Here is a 17,387-nt window from a genome sequence, read left to right on the forward strand (position 1 = left end):
CTCACTGGCTGTCTCTGTCAAATAAATAAATAAATCTTTAAAAATATATATACATATGAGCTCTATAAGTTATGGTTATTCATATTGTTATGATACTCTTTACAGCAGGAAGTTAGTAGGACAAGTTACAGCCTCTACTATGGCAGTTGGTCCCAAAACTCTAACCGGTACCACCCACTCTAGATCCTCTACCACCAATTCTAGACCCTTCGTTTAGCACTACTGCTGGTCTAGGTTGCTTGCCTGGTGGGTGACCTAGACCTTCGGTCCTGAATGGTCTGATCCCATGGCTACTTTGCCCCTGTTAGGTCATAGCAGCTATAATTCCTTCTTCATTTTTTTTTAAGATTTTATTTATTTATTTGAGAGAGAAAGAGAAAGCACAAGCAGGGGGAGAGAGAAAGGGAGAAGCAGACTCCCCACTGAGCAGGGAGCCCAATGCGGGACTCAGTCCCAGGCCCCTGGGATCAGGACCTGAGCCAAAGGCAGACGCTTAACCGACGGAGCCACCCAGGCGCCCCTATAATTCCTTCTTTGCACGAGAGCACCAAGACACACACCAGTGATCTCCTGAGTTCTAAGTACGCTATTCCCTGTCATCGTGGAGTGGCAGTCATACCGCCCCATGATGACCGGGGCGGTTACCTCTGCAGGTAGAACTCCATTCTTAGCCCGCTAATTTAACAGCATGAGAAGTGTAAGTTGTTAAGATACGAATACAGTTTTAGGTTTAGTAGGTTTAGGTTTAGTTTACCCCTGATGGAAATATCCCCATCCGCGAACCAGAAACCTCTAGAACTCCAGAACCTAAAACCGTGAGTGACAAGAAGCGTCTATTCCCCACACCAGTCACTGAGACTGATGGCAAGCAGTGCCATTTCTCCTAACCCCTGGAAACCAGACTCATTCTCTGCAGAAAATAATGCCCATTGACTCAAAAGAAACACCACACCTTGATAAACAAGGTTCCAGCTTCAGAGATGACCATCTCCAAGGTGACACTTCAGCCACAGCTCCAGAAAGCCATTCCCATGCTTTTCAACCCATCGGCATACTGTGCAATACATGGTAACATCGGTGACTCCACGACCACATGTCCATCGCTGTGCCTCCCCACCATAAAGTGAGGGAACCTCGGTTAGGGTAATAGGCGGGATCCCTCTCGGTACACCAGCCACTTGGTGAGCCCGCAGATGGTGGAAATCAGACACGCTGGGAGATCTTATATAGAGGTGCTGACTGAGGAAGAAAAAGCAGGAAAGGCAAATCCACACCTAGAATACATTTTTGATTCCATTTAGACAAACTGTTGCCCTTTCCAGGGTAAAAGTGTCACATATGATCAACTGGTCACCAAGTGTCTGCTTGGTCTCCTCCAAGTATTTACCATGTTGAGGACTTAGATTCAGTCTCTGTTGCTGACAGAACAAATATTAAGCAGTGGCAGTAGCTAAATCAGCCTTAGTGACCCCGACACGTGTCTAACCTCCATCCCTGGCACCAAGACGACTCTATTCGTAGACCCCTTGTACAAACACCGGGTAACCAAGGACAAAGGCTGGCTGCCATCTACTGAATGGGTCCTGACAACCTGGTTACCCAGCGTCTCTCCTTCAGGAGATGCTCTCTAAAAGGTGTGTGTGTGTGTGTGTGTGTGTGTGTGTGTGTGTGTGTATGCTTTTTTTCCAAAGATTTTACTTTTAAGTAATCTCTACACCTAGCATGGGGCTCAAATTCACAACCCTGAGATCAAGAGTCACACGTTCCACCGACTGAGCCCGCCAGGCGCCCCAAGAACTGAGTGTATTACAATGTTGCATTCGAGAACTGGGAAAATAACCACAAGAAGGGTCCAAGGATTAACAAGGGGCCATTGAAGTTAGAAGAGTTAATTTTCCATTTATCACTTGACCACTGCAAGCCCCTGCTTTGACTCCTAGGCCCTGGTAGCATTTTACTTCCCCAGAAATTAGCATCAGTACAGAGATAATATCTAGTAAGAGCCAAAAGGTCTGGATATTGACGTTTCCTCAGTGCACAGTCACTCTAGTAAATGGCCACCAGTCCCATCAGGGAAGGCTTGGAGTAAGATTTGCAGTCTATACTTGTGGCAACATTGGAGAATCCTTTGCCAGAGGACCCAGCTGCCCTTTAGTCAAGGGAATCTGAGTCTGGGTCTGGAAAATGGGTAAATGGCCATGACTCTCCATTGTGGACATTCAAACGAGGCTATTGGCCGTCAGATCTGGAGCTCGTTCTGTTGTTGTTATTGTTGTTGTTTTCTGCTGTATGGATGGAACAATATTCTAGTAGAATGCCCATCCTCTTCCTTCATCATTATGCCATGATCACTTGGGCTCTGTGGGAGAGCCCTTTGGACTAAGCCATTCTGATTACCAGTCACCCTCCCACCCTTAACAGTGAAGTGGACTGAGTGGACTGGACCGGTCCGTGGCTAGTGGCCTGCTGGATGACCACGGCAACTTGCACGTCAATGAGCGCCAATGGGCCTCTGTCCACTGGTAGCAGCCACGCCATCAGAGGAAAAAGAAAATGAAAAAAAGCACACCAAAACCAGGACAAGAAGCTCTTCCTCCCCTATGCTGCACACTATCCTTCCTGCACCCTCTATGGCCGAAGCCTCACACCGCACCAGATGGCAAAGGAGAGGTGATTACATAGCCCATCTCCAAAACTGCAAAGCAGGAAAAAAAATAAAAAGTGACTTTGGAGCTAAGAGATAATAAGTTGATAACTAGCACATCTGCTCGCTGCTCTGAGACTTCTGATTCCTTGCTTGACACTACGCCAAGGCAGCTCTGGCCTTTCTATGTCCTTCAGTGTGGGCCGTCATTCTTGCCAAGCTTCCAGGAGCCATCCAGCAGCATATTGAGACCGGCTCCAGGAGCTCTTGCTAGAACATTAGATTCAGAACCCCAGGAGAGTATATCCGTAGTAACAAACTCTCTCCTTATCTAACTTTATAATCTCACTCCCAGGCCATCAATCTCAAGAACTATCTCCCCAGGCTAACGCGCTGGTATATATTCGCCAGTTTCAACAGCTCGGGTCCTCTCTCCTTCAGCAGGGCCAGCACTTCCCTAATTGGGACATGATAATGTTTGACCCAAATCATTAGTCTAATGCCAGGGAGGGAGGTGGGGCCAGATTAGGAGGACAGCACGCACAGTCTTAAAGCATCTGCTTCAGTTGCCACCTCGGCATCGTCTTCAGACAATGCCGCCCGCCTCTAGCAAGGGGAAATGGTCCATTCCTAAAGACCTAGAGGGTTCTGGGGAATCTGGTGATCCGAAGGTCTCCAGTGCCTCCAACTGTCCTTACTGCAAATCTCAGAGTCGCACACCTTCCCTGTTACGATCTCGACTTTCACATGGGAAGAGCTGCTAATGGACTGTTCTCTCGAGTTATGCTGCTCCTACACTCAGACCCTGAGCTGTATCTTAAACACGGTCTGCTCTCTGGATGCTGCGTTGGAAGCCTTCAAACTTTCACACCATAATTTGTTAGGGTGATAAACTCGTCATTTTCTCCCTTCCATGCATCAGTAGGTACCCGAAATCAACCAACTCATCCATGGTCCTTTTAAACACTAGAGATGGTGTGTAAATGAGAACATCCCCTTCAATCTATCTCCCCATCCCAGTTCGGCCCGGGTGCACGTGTGAGTACTTGTGAGGCCGTACTCCGTCAATACGCCACACTACAGCATTCCACCTATTACAGCGATGGCCCTTGTTGCCCTCTGGCTGCCAAGTTATCCAACTTTAGAATCCCGTCCTGTCTTACGCAAGGTTCACGCACAAGTCATGTATTAAGAAACAGTCCCCTGGAAAAACTGATAAGAGAATTGTGGGAATGAGACGGGGAAAGGAGGAAGCCAAGCAAAACACCGTATTAGCTCTCTATTGAGGCGTAACAAATTACCCCAACACCTGGCACCAAAAACCAACATACACTCCTTATCCCCCCGTTTCCACGAGACAGGAATCCAGGTACAACTTAGCTAAAGCCTCTGCTACATGGTCCTTCACAATGTTGTCATCAAGGTGTTGGCCCAGGGTCTGTAGTCTCACCTGAGAGGTCAGCCTGAGAGGGACACAGCCCCGCACTCACTCAGCGGACGTTGGCAGCACACAGTTCCATGTGGGTTGTCAGACTGAGGGCCTCGGTTCCTTGCTGGGCTGTTGGCCGGAGGCAGTCCTCAGCTCCTCGCCACGTGTGCCTCTCCGACAGGGCAGCTTGCCTCTCCGACCAAAGCACGCGAGCTGAGAAAGCAGCAGAGAGTATGCTAGCGAACAGAAGTCACAATTTTTGGACACCAAATCATGAAAATGACATCCCACCCCCCTTTGCTATATCCTACTGGTCAAAAGCAAGTCACTCTGTCTATCCTACACTCGAGGAGAGTGGATTCCACAAGTGAATACCAGGGGTGGGGTGATGGGGAGCCGCCTTGGAACCTCTCAATCATAGGTGACATCTCAGGCAAAGTTCCACGGAGGACAGCTTCGGCAGGACCCGCAGGGGAACTCTGGAGAGCGCCTTAGGCCTCGGGGTTGCTGCAACCCAGGGCAAGAGAGCCAGACCTTTATACTCCCTCCCCCATCCAGGCCTGGTTAAGGATCACCCCCAGCAGGGCACAAATTTTCAAGCGCTTCCAGCTTTTTATGCATGCATGTTTAAGGTGGGTCCCAGTGGTCTAGGGCGGTCCTTAAATAAATAAATAAATAAATAAATAAATAAATAAATAAATAAAAATAAATAAATAAATAAATAAATAAAGAGTCATGGGGACTGGCTCTTGGAAGCGGAGCACAGCGAATCCGGTTAAGAGGAATCCGAGGGGGTCTGAGCAGCACATCAGCGTCGTACAGCACGGTGAATGCGAGAGTGTAAGAGGGCACTCTCCATGCAGTTAGTAACAGCAAGTAACTATGCCTGTATTTTTTCATTTAAATTCAATGAAATAACATAGAGTGTATTATTAGTTTCAGAGGTACAGCTCAGTCTTCTCCAACACCCAGCAACAGCAAGTAATTATATTGCCCCTATTATTTTGTGTGGGTATTCCGATCAGAGATTTTGATCTGAAACCCCCTCTCTGAGTGATTGGAAGGCTGCTGGGCATCTGCTCTCAGGCCCCCAGAACAGGGGAAGCACAAGAAACTGGGGGCCACTCTTGCTGTCTGTCGCCCTCAGAGATCAAGAATCTTTCTGAATCTCTATCTCACTTTTCTCCCTGAGAACAGATTTTCTCCCCGCAGCGATCCACGCGCGTAAAAATCGTCATTCCTGCTCTCCATCTTTCAGCCCCATCAGTGATCTCCTAGATCAGCTCTCTACAAATAGTTGGCTCTGTTTTTCCAACTTCCTATAGCTATACAAAAGGAAACACTTCAAAGTATTAATTTTAGTTACCCATAAGTGATAGAATTATGAATAGTTTTATCTATACTAGTCCGTGTTTTTGTTAAGTTTTCTACAATGAACGTGTATTACATTTATCATCAGCAAGGAAGAAAATAGCTGGACCATGTTTTTCCCCCCACCTCATCCCAATCTTCCATCACCTGCACCCTCTTTCATCATATCTCCACCTCGGCCCTTCCTTGTAAATGATCTTTGGAAAGATAAAGTACTGTTAGCATACACAGCTAAGTTAAGCAATGAGGAGCAGTCATTAACAGCAATGTCAAGTTTTACTGTCTTATATATTATCTGCTCTCAGGAATTGGAAGGACCTGAAAAGTTATATGCCATTCCTCCAGGTTGAAACAGGGACCCTGGGGAAGGGCCGCCAGTTTTGTGGGGCAGGAAAGGAAGAAAGGAGACCCATTCAAAGTGGACTTACTTTTCTCTAAAAAAAAAGATCTTATTTATGTGAGAGAGACAGAGAGGGCATGAGAGAGAGAGCACAAGTTGGGGGCAGAGGGAGAAGCAGGCTCCCCGCTGAGCAGGGAGCCCAACACAGGGCTCGATCCCAGGACCCTGGGATCATAACCTGAGCCAAAGGCAGATGCTTAACGGACTGAGCCACCCAGGCGTTCCCCAAGGTGGACTTTATAGATGAACCAAGGGGAGTCTGCGGAGAAAATTTTTTAAAATTTGGCGCCCTCCTGTGGACTTCATGTATAATTACGACTATGGAACGGTATAAGCTAGTCCTTCACCTACTTATCTACCAGATATTACAGGTATAAATAAGAAACAGCAAACAAACAAAACAAAAAGTCTGAGGTATCATATAACTAACAAATGAGAGGTTCAAAAATGAGTATCAAGGAAGACATCTGATTCTGATTTCTCCTATGGTCACTGTCACCCCTCTAGTCCAGCCCTTACAGAAATATCTTAGAAACCAAGAAAAAATGCTAGTGACACTATAGACCTCTAATATTACATACAACACACGCACACACATACAATAATGGGACACTTCTGAAATCATTCCTAATCCGCCGTTAAGTCATATCCAGCCCTGTGCCAATGGGCTGCAATGAGCACCACCTTAGCCTATAACATGCCGGGCATCAAATTACCACCATAATAAGGAAGAGAAAATTCTTCCATCTTCTAGTAGGACTGAAAATAATCTGATCTGGATACGTTGAGACTTTATTAATATTAAAAACAAATTAGGCGGGATGACTGGGTGGCTCATTTGGTTAAGTGTCTGACTCTTGATTTCCACTCAGGTCATGATCTCAGGGTCCTGGGACTGAGCCCCTCGTTGGGCTCTGTGCTCAGGAGGGAATCAGCTTGAGATTCTCTCCCTCTCCTTCTGCCCCTCTCCCCCACTCACACACACTCTCTCTCTCTCAAATAAATAAATAAATCTTTTAAAACATTAGGCAAAGAAAAATTGTAATTTTCCTCATCATGATATTGCATACTCTTGGTTTCAGATATTCTTCCTTGCAACTAACATACCTCTCCTGTGCTCAATAAGTCCATTTCTTCTTATTCTAGTTTACTCTATGGTGGAGAATAACAGCTGCTTCCCATCTTCCCTAGGAACTTTTCATTGTTAGAGCCCACCATGACATTGCCTAACCATCCCTGAAACACCAACTAATCCATATTTATTTGACCTTTCCTCATATATTCCATTTTCCCATCCCAACCAAATTTATGGTTTCTCTTTGAATCTACTCCAAGTTTCCTTGCTCTCCTAAACCATGGATCCAAATGAAATATGTTAACTTCTGGGTAACTTCCAAGCACTACACACTCCCTATTATAAATGAAAGAAATGCAGAATTATAAAGGGATTTCTTTGATGTGCTGGAATATATGGCTATGCTGATGCATGCTGTAAGAACTGTCTTTTTTTATAGCTCTGGACAAGTCATAACAGGTTTTGCCATGTGAGCCATTGATACTTGGTAAAATGGCGCCATCTAGTGCCCAGGACCAGTAACAACATCTGCGAGAGAAGGGTAGGAAGAAAACTGTAAATCAATTACGGTGCAAAATGACAACTCCAGAAACTAGCAGGGCCAAGGCAATTTAATAACAATAGGTCGATTGACTCTGGGGACCATAATTCTTAGTCTGTTGACTGGGCCACTGGAGCAGCTTAACAAATAACATAGCCTTTTTCCAGAGAGAGACACCACTGTTCTGAAAGTGCTCTGTCCTATGGGAGGCTTACAAGGACAGAGGAGGAGCAACCAAACACTCCTTCATGCCTGGCACTGCTCAGAGCATTCTGCATGCTTCCTTCTGTCCCGTTCTACTTAATCGTGACATCCACCTTATGAGGCAAGTATGATTATCCCCATTTTACAGATGAGAAACTGAGGCCCAGACAGGCTAAAATCTTACCCTCGTGATACACAACAGAGCCAGGCCCTCCTCTAAAACCTACATTCTTTCCTCTGCACTGGCCCCCAGAGTGGATGTTTGGGAAAACATAACTCCTTCTTAGCTCACTCTCCATAGGGGAGAGCAGGGAGACCCTGCTGGTCCAGTGTCACCACCAGGGAGCCCCTCCTGCCATGCACAGCTCTGCCAAAAGTCAAAATTCGGAAAGATGCCAGAAGGAAAACGTGGACGTCCCGGACACAACTGCACGGACACTGCGCTAGAAGAACCAGGTACCCGAAGAACTCCCTGTAGCCCCCGTTCAAACATTTTTTGTCCGCCCTTAAATCTGAAAGCTCTTAGTTGCCAGGGGCTAGATTCTGGACAATGTCACAGTGGTGCTAAATAAATATTGATCAAATGCAGGGAAGCCTCCTTGTTCATACTTCCATCTCTTTTGTCATGACAAAGCTCGTGGCACTGACATAGACAATCCAAAGTGCGAAGCCTACTTTCTCGGGAAAGAACAGAGGTGTTCAACTTAAAGAACAAGAAAAGGCTACCAGAGATTAGGTCCTTTTCAGACATAGACTGACTACGGTCACTGACTCAGGGACTCACTCCTGGGCTTACCTAACCACCACGCATATCGAAGGCACAGAATACAGAGAATGGAGTCAAAAGTACTTATTTTTCTGGAAGTTGGTCCTTGTGTGAAGTAGAGGATTTTTAGGACATTATGTTTTCATTCATGTAAATATTTTTTTAGGTAAATGAATCAATGACACAGACACACCAAAAAAAGTGGATAATACAGCAATGGTATTGTCACCCAAAAAAAAGCAGTGATGAGCTCCTGATATGAAGAGGATAAAAAGATAAGAAAAATAGAATTTAAAAAATGGGAATGGGATGCCTGGGTGGCTTGGTTGGTTAAGCATCTGCCTTCGGCCCAGGTCATGATCTTGGGGTCCTCAGATCGAGCCCCACATCAGGCTCCTTGCTCATCAGGGAGTCTGCTTCTCCCTCTCCCTCTGCCCCTCCCACAGCTTGTGCTTCCACCGCACCCCCTTCTCAAATAAATAAAATCTTTTTTAAAAATAAACAAAAATAGGGGCGCCTGGGTGGCACAGCGGTTAAGCGTCTGCCTTCGGCTCAGGGTGTGATCCTGGCGTTCTGGGATCGAGCCCCGCATCAGGCTCCTCCGCTGGGAGCCTGCTTCTTCCTCTCCCACTTCCCCTGCTTGTGTTCCCTCTCTCGCTGGCTGTCTCTATCTCTGTCAAATAAATAAATAAATAATAAATAATAAATAAACAAAAATAAAAAGAATGGGAAAATACAGTGAGCTCTTTAAATCCTCTGGCTAACTTTTGTTGTTGACTTGCTTTGTTTCCTAAAGGAAACATCACTTGAAGCATGACTGCATCAGGGAAAACTTTCTTGAGAAGTCAACTATAACTAGGAAGACAAAGCCAAGGGAAAAAATTAAAACATTAAAGAGAATTTTATATTTCTGCTAACACACACAACACACACACGTGCACACACTCGATTTTGATGATTTTTATCTCTAAGATAGTCTCAAAGAAAGGAAAACCTTAGCCTGTTACAAATTCCAGTCTAACTTAAAGAAATAAACTAGTATTCTGTAAGGGAGTTAATTAAGTTGAATATCTGAAGGCTTCCCAATGAGTCGATAACATCTTCAAATAGAATCTAGGCCACTTGGCTTCTAGGTTTGCCCTAGAATCTCCGCACAGCAAGAACTCATTATCCCCATGTGGGCCTTCCTCAGTGTGCGGCAGTGGGGCTGGGAAATGAACAGGGTCTAAAATCTAGAGTCATGCTTTTCGATTATGAAAATGAACTTGGTGGCTTCCACCAGGAGAGCAGAAGTTCTGAAAGATAAGAGAAGTTGTCATTGTGCTTATCAATCATTCTCCCTCGAGGGCTCTCTGTGAAAAAAAACACAAATGTGCAGACCCTAGCCTGTGTCGAGGGGTGCCCTCTTTTGTCCAGGAACACAGCTTTACCAGCTGGCTCTAATAAGGGTACAAATGACAAACAGAGAAGGACAAAGGGAATATCATGTGAGTATGAGAGATGTTTGTTCGGGTAAAAGCAAATCATCCAAAAGAACTGGCACTGGGGCACCTGGGTGGCTCAGTCATTTAAGTCTCTGCCTTCGGCTCAGGTCATGATCTCAGGGTCCTGGGATCGAGCCCTGCTATGGGCTCCCCACTCAGTGGGGAGTCTGCTTCTCCCTCTCCCTCTGCCACTGCCCCCTCCCCACTCACGTGCTTGCTCGCTCTCTCGCGCTCTCTCTCTCTCCCAAATAAATAAATAAAATCTTTAAAAAAAAAATCAAGAGTCAGATGCTTAACCAACCGAGCCACCCAGGTGCTCCCCCCATCTTCCTTTCAGTTAATAAAATGCCTCAAATTTTACCTATAGCCTATGTTTCCCAGTCTCCCTTGCAACTGATTATGGTCCTATGACCACGTTCCGGCCTATAAGAAGCAGAGAGAATATACGCAACTTCCGGATCATGTTCTCATAAGTAACTTGCTGACCCTTCACTTCATTCTCCACTCCTTCCTGCAGGCTAGAAACCTAAAGAAGTGACAGATTGACTTCAAGCCTGCCAATGAGGGCAATACTCCCGGACCTCGCTGCTCACAGTGGGTTCGATGGACCAGCAACTTCGGCATCACCTGGGAGCTCGCAGTAATGCAGAATCCCGGGCCCACCAGACTCGGTGAAGCTGATTCTTCATTTAAGTAAGATCTTCTGGTGACTCAAATTCACATTAAATTTGAGAAGCACCCATCTAAGAGAAGGTAGAGGAGTGAGCTAGAAGGAACTCAGGTCTCTGGATGATACTACACTACTCGACCACCTATGAGCTCAGACATGAGACAGCAGACCCTCTCCACTTGTTTAAGCCACTTTTATGTTTACCCGTTTGATCCAATACATGAACTATATTCATATGTACAAATATAAAACATGGTATAAATCCCCATCGTTGTGGCTTTTTTAAAATACAAGTGTAAAAAAAATAAAATAAAATAAAAGTGTATTTGTGTTTTCCTGTGACTTTCTTCCCTACCATCACCACTACTAAATCACATATACTACAGTGGTTGTTTTGAGTCATTGAGCTGATTTTGTGTTGGTCCACAGCCATAAAACTAAAGCAAATTTATAAATGAAATAAAACACAAAACTATAAAACCAATAAAAATCCAAATGAACAATTGTTTTAATACAATGGGATGGATGATGTTTTTCTGCTAGTACAAAATCACTCTTCCCACCATGGCTGTGGGACCGATCCTTCCACACAAATGCTTTTGAGCTCGGCAGGTCTGTGCTACCATGTACTTTGTGCCTCTATTTTAAGTACAGTCAACAATCAATGGCATCAAGTATCATGAGATTATTTGATTTCACTTGGCCTAAACGCATCACTTGTATATGAAGTGACCTCTGGTCTTTTCTCATTTGCCCAGGAAAATTCAAGAAGCACAACTCAACAGCAGTAATGTTATAAATACAGTTGCAAACACAGTTTACAACATAAGATGATCACCTAAATCTACAGAAATAAAACTTACATTCACACACAACAGCTGTACACCAGTGTCCATAGCGGCTCCATCTGTAATAGCTCAAACCAGGAAACGACCCAAATATTGTTCAGCATGTTGTGTGTCGCACAATGGAATACTCCTCCACGACAAAAATAAACATACTGATACATACAGCAACTTGAGCGGATTGCAAAAGCCGATCTCAGAAGTTCACATACTATATGATTCCATTTACATAACATTTTTGAAATGACAGAGTTACAGTGATAAAGAACAGATCAGCAGGTGTCAGGGGTTAGGCTGGGGGAAGGCATGATGATAAGGGGGTAACATCACAGAGTTTCTTTATGGTGATGAAATAGTTTGTACCCTGGATGTGTCGTCGTTTCCTCAAATCTGCACCTGTGATAATATTTCATAGAATTATACAGCTACATCCTCCCTCCAAAAAAAAAGGTAGTGTACATAAAAGCTGGTAAAAATCTGAATGAAATCTGTAATTGAGCTAATATCAATGTCAATTTCCTGGGTTGGTAATAACATGTTCATCATTAGGGGCGTTGAAGAGAGGGTATATGGGAACTCACTTGACCATTTTTGCCTCTTCTTTTAAGTCTAATAGTATTTCAAAATCAATTTTTTAAAATCATAACCTAATAACAAAGAGGCCCAGACAAGACATCTTTGAGATTTTGCATTTTAGGATGACCCAGGCAGGACAGGGTATTCCTTTGGGAATACTCAAAGAAAGAAGCATTTAGAAAAGGAAGGAAGGGGGGCGCCTGGGTAGCGCAGTCGTTAAAGCGTCTGCCTTCGGCTCAGGGCGTGATCCCGGCGTTCCGGGATCGAGTCCCACATCAGGCTCCTCTGCTGGGAGCCTGCTTCTTCCTCTCTCACTCGCCTGCTGTGTTCCCTCTCTCGCTGGCTGTCTCTCTGTCACATAAATAAATAAAATCTTTAAAAAAAAAAAAAAGAAAAGAAAAGGAAGGAAGGAAAGAAGAAAAGATAGAAAGAAAAGAAAAGTTCTCCCTCAAAGACAGCAAGGGAATCAGACTTCAAAAGGATTGGCTTACCAAATAAAAAACATAACAAAGACTTACAGGAAAAAAATACAGTATTACCAAGATTGAAAAGTTTACATTAGCCCCTGCATGGTAAGAAAGCAGCAAGTTACTCGTACATCTGTTACATTCACAAAGCTCCTGACATATCTCCAGCCAGCAACATAGCAAAAATCCGGGATAAACTGTTACTTTCAGGAGACCAGGTCTGCGGGGAAATAGTCCATGTTTTCTTATTTAGGGGACCATACCAGTCAGTGTGACTCTCCTCTCTCTGATTTATCGCAGGGTGCAAAGTTTGTTGCCTATGTTTTTGGCTCTTGCAATGGTTGGTGAAAAGTTTAGACTGGAAGCAAAGCAGGTTTTGCTTTCATGTGGACATCGTGATCTGTCAAAAGCACCCGCACTTTAACCTGTGGCATCTCGGTGTGCTGGGGGGGGGGACCAGATTTTCCCCACCACCCGCTGGGACCCCACTGGGCTGAGACTGTGCTTGCTATCTCCCCTACAACGGCAGCACTTGAAAAATCACAAAGAATGCGGTCAGCAAACTACGGGACCTGATAGCTGTCCCAGGTCAAGTCTAGAGCAAATTATTGAATGAATGAATGAATTGGGAGAACTTAGAAATTAACAAGACAGCTACCCCTCACTGAGTTCTGTGACAGGCACTGTATAGTGCTGTCACCTCTTCCCCACAACATAGGGGGGCGGTACGCTCACTCTAAGTAATGCAGCTGGGATTTCAACCCATGGAGTTCTGACACCAGAATTCTTAACCAGCATACTGTGTTCCAGTATACAAAAGGAGGCCGTAATTGCTGGGACCCAGCTGGGATTTACTAAGAATAGACCATGCCTCATTGTATGAACTCTTTAAAGGGAACTTCTTAAACGAACAGGTCTGAAAACTAGGGTAGGCCTGACTTCAGCAAAGCATTGAGAAGATTTTTATTATTCGGGAGAACGATTAGTTTGAGATGGGTTCTTCAAGGTTGGCCCCCAGGAACAGAGACAGTCACATATGGGGATGCTGTAGCAGGAATTGAAACTTCGGATGAAGGGCTGGAGTGCATGGATTTTCCATGTATCTTGTGCGTTCTTCCTTATACGTGAACCTAACCAGTGAACCTCTCCTTCATACCCAGTCCCCAGTTTGTGACGCCCCCAGCTAATCCTGGTCTCTTACAGGTGGCCTGGAGCGCGTGGTGAGAACACTCCACTAGGGGGCAGCAGAGAGCAGCAGGCCTCTCCAGATTTAGAAGCTGTCCCCTGGGACCAGCTCAGCCTTGCATCTTCAAGGGCACCCAGGCTGGACCCAAAAATCTCAGCCTGTGCGAAACACATGACTTCACACACTGCCCCTTCTTAGCCCCACCTGTACCGACTGGCACCACAGCTCCCAATAGACTGCCTCGGCAAATGGCAGGAGGAAAGAGGAGGCCAGGAAAAGAAATGTCAGACTCACAGGTTTGGGGGGTCAGGGACCTACTTTAACACAACTTGGTTTTCACATCCCGAGAAGCTGCACCCTTTGCCGTTTTGCTTCACATCTATGACCAAAAGGGTATTAAATGCAGATCCACACAGATAAACGGATCATGAGAGGTTTGATGAAAAGGACTCCTTCTGTCTCTCAGACCTGAAAACTCAGAGATGCAGGGAGGATATTGGCCTGAAGGGGAGGTTTCCTTTCCATCCGCTCAAACATTTGCTTTACGGACTACTGGAAGGTTTGCTATAATACGGATTTTCAGGCCACACCCCCTCTCCAAAGTGTCACAACTTTGAAAACCCTGAGTAGAGAGTCATTAACTGTTGACACTGGAGGAGTGGCCGGTGGGGAGTAAGTTGAATGGACCCAAGCATTCCAGGTCATTGTTACATTGGTGAACGATGTAAGGCCCAGAATGAGAGCTCTGACCTACGGCAGCCCAGGGCTGAACCCAACAGGTGATCCCACTTTTACAAGAAAACTCCCTATGACCAGGGAGCAAGCTCTCCCTTCAAACTCCACCACAGGCCTTCAGATTTCAATCTGCCAAGAGCACAGTGTGTCCTCGCAACAGGTGCCTGGAAGCTTTACTTGTCTTGGGGCCTGAAAATGGCTGGGGAATACCCTGCATAGAATCTAGCTAACTGCGGGACTCCTGCTTGTAGAAACATCACACAAACCCCATCGCACAGGCCAAGTGCGGCCCAGCAGGCATCAATGCGGGCCCCTCCGGCAGTGGCCTGCCCAGCCGCGCTCCCAGGGCAAAGGCATCAGCCATCCCCTCACCCCTCAAAATTCACTTAGTTCAGCCTTCTCCTCTGGGAAAAGATGCTGGCTCCACATGTGAACCACTGCCTCTGGCAATTCCCCAACTCTGGAAGCTGAAATTAACCCCACAAGAGCAACTAGCCCAGTTCGAGAGCCCAGTGAAAATTTGGCTGTTTTTCTGATTTATCGAGGGTAATTCAGTCCCTGTATTTAAAAAAATCCGTCAATTAAAATCTCCAACATTCCCAATTTTCTGATATTAATCAAGACTCTCTATCAATCTGTATCTTGACTGGAAGGAACTTAAGTATGAAAGTCAAACTAAAGATGTCTTTTTGCCTTAATCTCTTCACAGATTTAATTTCAGACAATGCCCAGAAGTTCGTGAATCTTTCTAGTCCAATTTCTTTTCTTTTATTATTTTTTAAAGATTTTATTTATTTATATGAGAGAGAGAGAGAGCACAGAGGGAGAGTGAGAAAGAGAAGCAGACTCCCCACGGAGCAGGGAGCCCAATGGGGGGCTCGATCCCAGGACCCTGGGATCATGACCTGAGCCAAAGACAGACTTTTAACCAACTGAGCCACCCAGGTGCCCCTCTACTCCAATTTCTTAGAAAGACTAGACTACTAAAAAGTCCTCCTATGCCCAACTGACCAAAAGTCCAGAAAGATTCTCCCAGCAGTCAGTTTTTCCCAACAACCTTCCCTCATCACTGACGCCAAGGGGAAATTGTCCCAGAATATTCCAAATCAGGTGTTTAAAACAAAGGTGGCCATAGTCCCCCAGGCTTTCAACAACAGACACAGCTAAAGTGTCCCAACATTTAAAGTGTGAGGGCCTCCAGGGACACCATTATGGGGACTCATGACTCCTCCCAGGTCAAGGCTCCACAGACCTTCTGACACATGGAATGCATTGGGGGGGGGGGGTTCTCTGAAAGCCCTTTATGGCCTATGGGCATGTGAGAGCTGTGGTGGAAAAGCTTAAGATCCTTCGGAACAAACCATTTAAGGCCCTCAAAGTCCCCCCACTAAGAATCTTCTCTGGTATGATTCTGGCCAACTACATTTCCCACTCATCCTGCCTCTGTGTCCAGTTAGTTCCCAAATAAGTCATTTCTATTGGCCCAAGGCCCGTGTAGGGAGCATAACCTGATGACCCTCTCTCTCACTAACAACCAAGTCCCCTCAAATATTTTCTTGGCTCCAGCCCCATTCCTGAGGGCTGAGCCCTGGCTGTACTGTCCTCTAGTAACAGGGACCAAGACCTCCTCAGCATCCAGCTGACTCCTTGATGAACATTCCCTTCCCTTCCTCAAATGGACTAGAGTAGGAAGCCCACAAATCTTGCCGATAAAGATCTGGCCCCGCTACACCTCATTTCGGCTCAGATTAATTGGCTCTGCCTAATTGATGGTAGTGACAAATCGGAAAGTATAGAATCACAAAACCTTTAAACCTAAAAGGAATTGGTTGCATTTTTTTCCCACCCTGAGAGTATTTTTGGAATCTACTCTCAACGCTTTAGAAATCCGGCAACGTGGCCGAATGAGGAAGTAGATGCAAGTGTCCTGATCCCCAGCCAGGGTCCCACATCTCCTGTTTATTACAGATCCAGGCTTGGGAAAATCACTTCTCTGGGTCCAGGATTTCTGGCCTTTCCCTTATCCTGCTTTCTGGCAGAGTAGTGGTGATAAAGAAAACATAATTTATCATGTCACTTCCAGTTAAACCAAAGTGGAATCACTTCCAAGCCCTTTGCAAGCCCTTGAGTCATTCATTCATTCATTCATTCATTGGTTCAACAAATATCTACATGCCAGGCCCTCTTCCAGGCTCCGAGCCCATTTATTTGTCCAGATCCCTCCAGCAACCAGAGAGTTAGCAGGCCCCTCCCCCAACTTTACATCTACTGGAGGAGTCTGGACAAATAAATGGGCGATAATAATACAGCAAAATAATCCAGTGGTGAGGGAAGCCCAGAGAGCACACAGGAAGGGGTCCGTACTCAGGCCAGTGGGTCAAGGGTGAAAAGGAATCAACCGGGGAAGAAGTATTCTGGAAAGGGGGAAGAGAGTGTGAAAGAGAACCAGAGAAGAAGACATGCTTCCATGGAAACCAGAATGGAGTCCCAAGAGGCTGGAACAGACACCAGGTGAGAGGCCAAACAAGGGTCAGATTGTGCTGTGAGTAGAAGACAAGACTTTATCCCAAGGGCTTTTCAACACTCATTCATTCATTCTAGGGGCTGCCTGAAGCTCGCTCCATGCCCAGCTCCACAATTAGCCTAGCACATTCTCTTGGCCACAATAATTTTATCAGTGGAGGAGACGTTCGCTAGGCTCGCGGGGAAAAAAAAAAACGTCCTCTTATCCTCCAAAAGACTGTCAAAAAGATGGGAATCTAAAGACTCCGGGGCCCATTACGCGGAGTCTTAGGAGGAACCAACACAGAAGACCGGAGCCACGCGGGACACCGTACAAGCATCGTGTGAGTCCTGACTCAAGTGTCACCGGGCGGAGCTCTGCCTGTGGTCTTCTCAGCGATAAGAGGCAGCAGATTCTTTTGTTTGTTTGCGTAAGCTAGTTTGTTTGAGGTTTGGGGCCACCCACAGTAAGCACGTTCCCGACTAGTGCAT

The 17,387-nt window shown here is 45.7% G+C and overlaps 1 long non-coding RNA gene across 3 annotated transcripts in view; it reads right to left on the bottom strand.

Moving 5' to 3' along the window:
* Positions 1-398: 398 nt before the first annotated feature.
* Positions 399-17,387, bottom strand: part of LOC123001849 (uncharacterized) — an 81,364-nt gene continuing 64,375 nt past the window's right edge. For all 3 annotated transcript variants that reach the window (XR_006411130.2, XR_008957240.1, XR_008957239.1), the window contains 2 exons: positions 4,095-4,286; positions 399-1,239 (listed from right to left, as the gene is read on the bottom strand). This is a non-coding gene — a long non-coding RNA (uncharacterized LOC123001849). The remainder of the gene's footprint in view (positions 1,240-4,094; positions 4,287-17,387) is intronic.

The sequence above is a fragment of the Ursus arctos genome, unplaced genomic scaffold, assembly GCF_023065955.2.
Source record: "Ursus arctos isolate Adak ecotype North America unplaced genomic scaffold, UrsArc2.0 scaffold_37, whole genome shotgun sequence".
NCBI classification, from domain to species: domain Eukaryota; kingdom Metazoa; phylum Chordata; class Mammalia; order Carnivora; family Ursidae; genus Ursus; species Ursus arctos.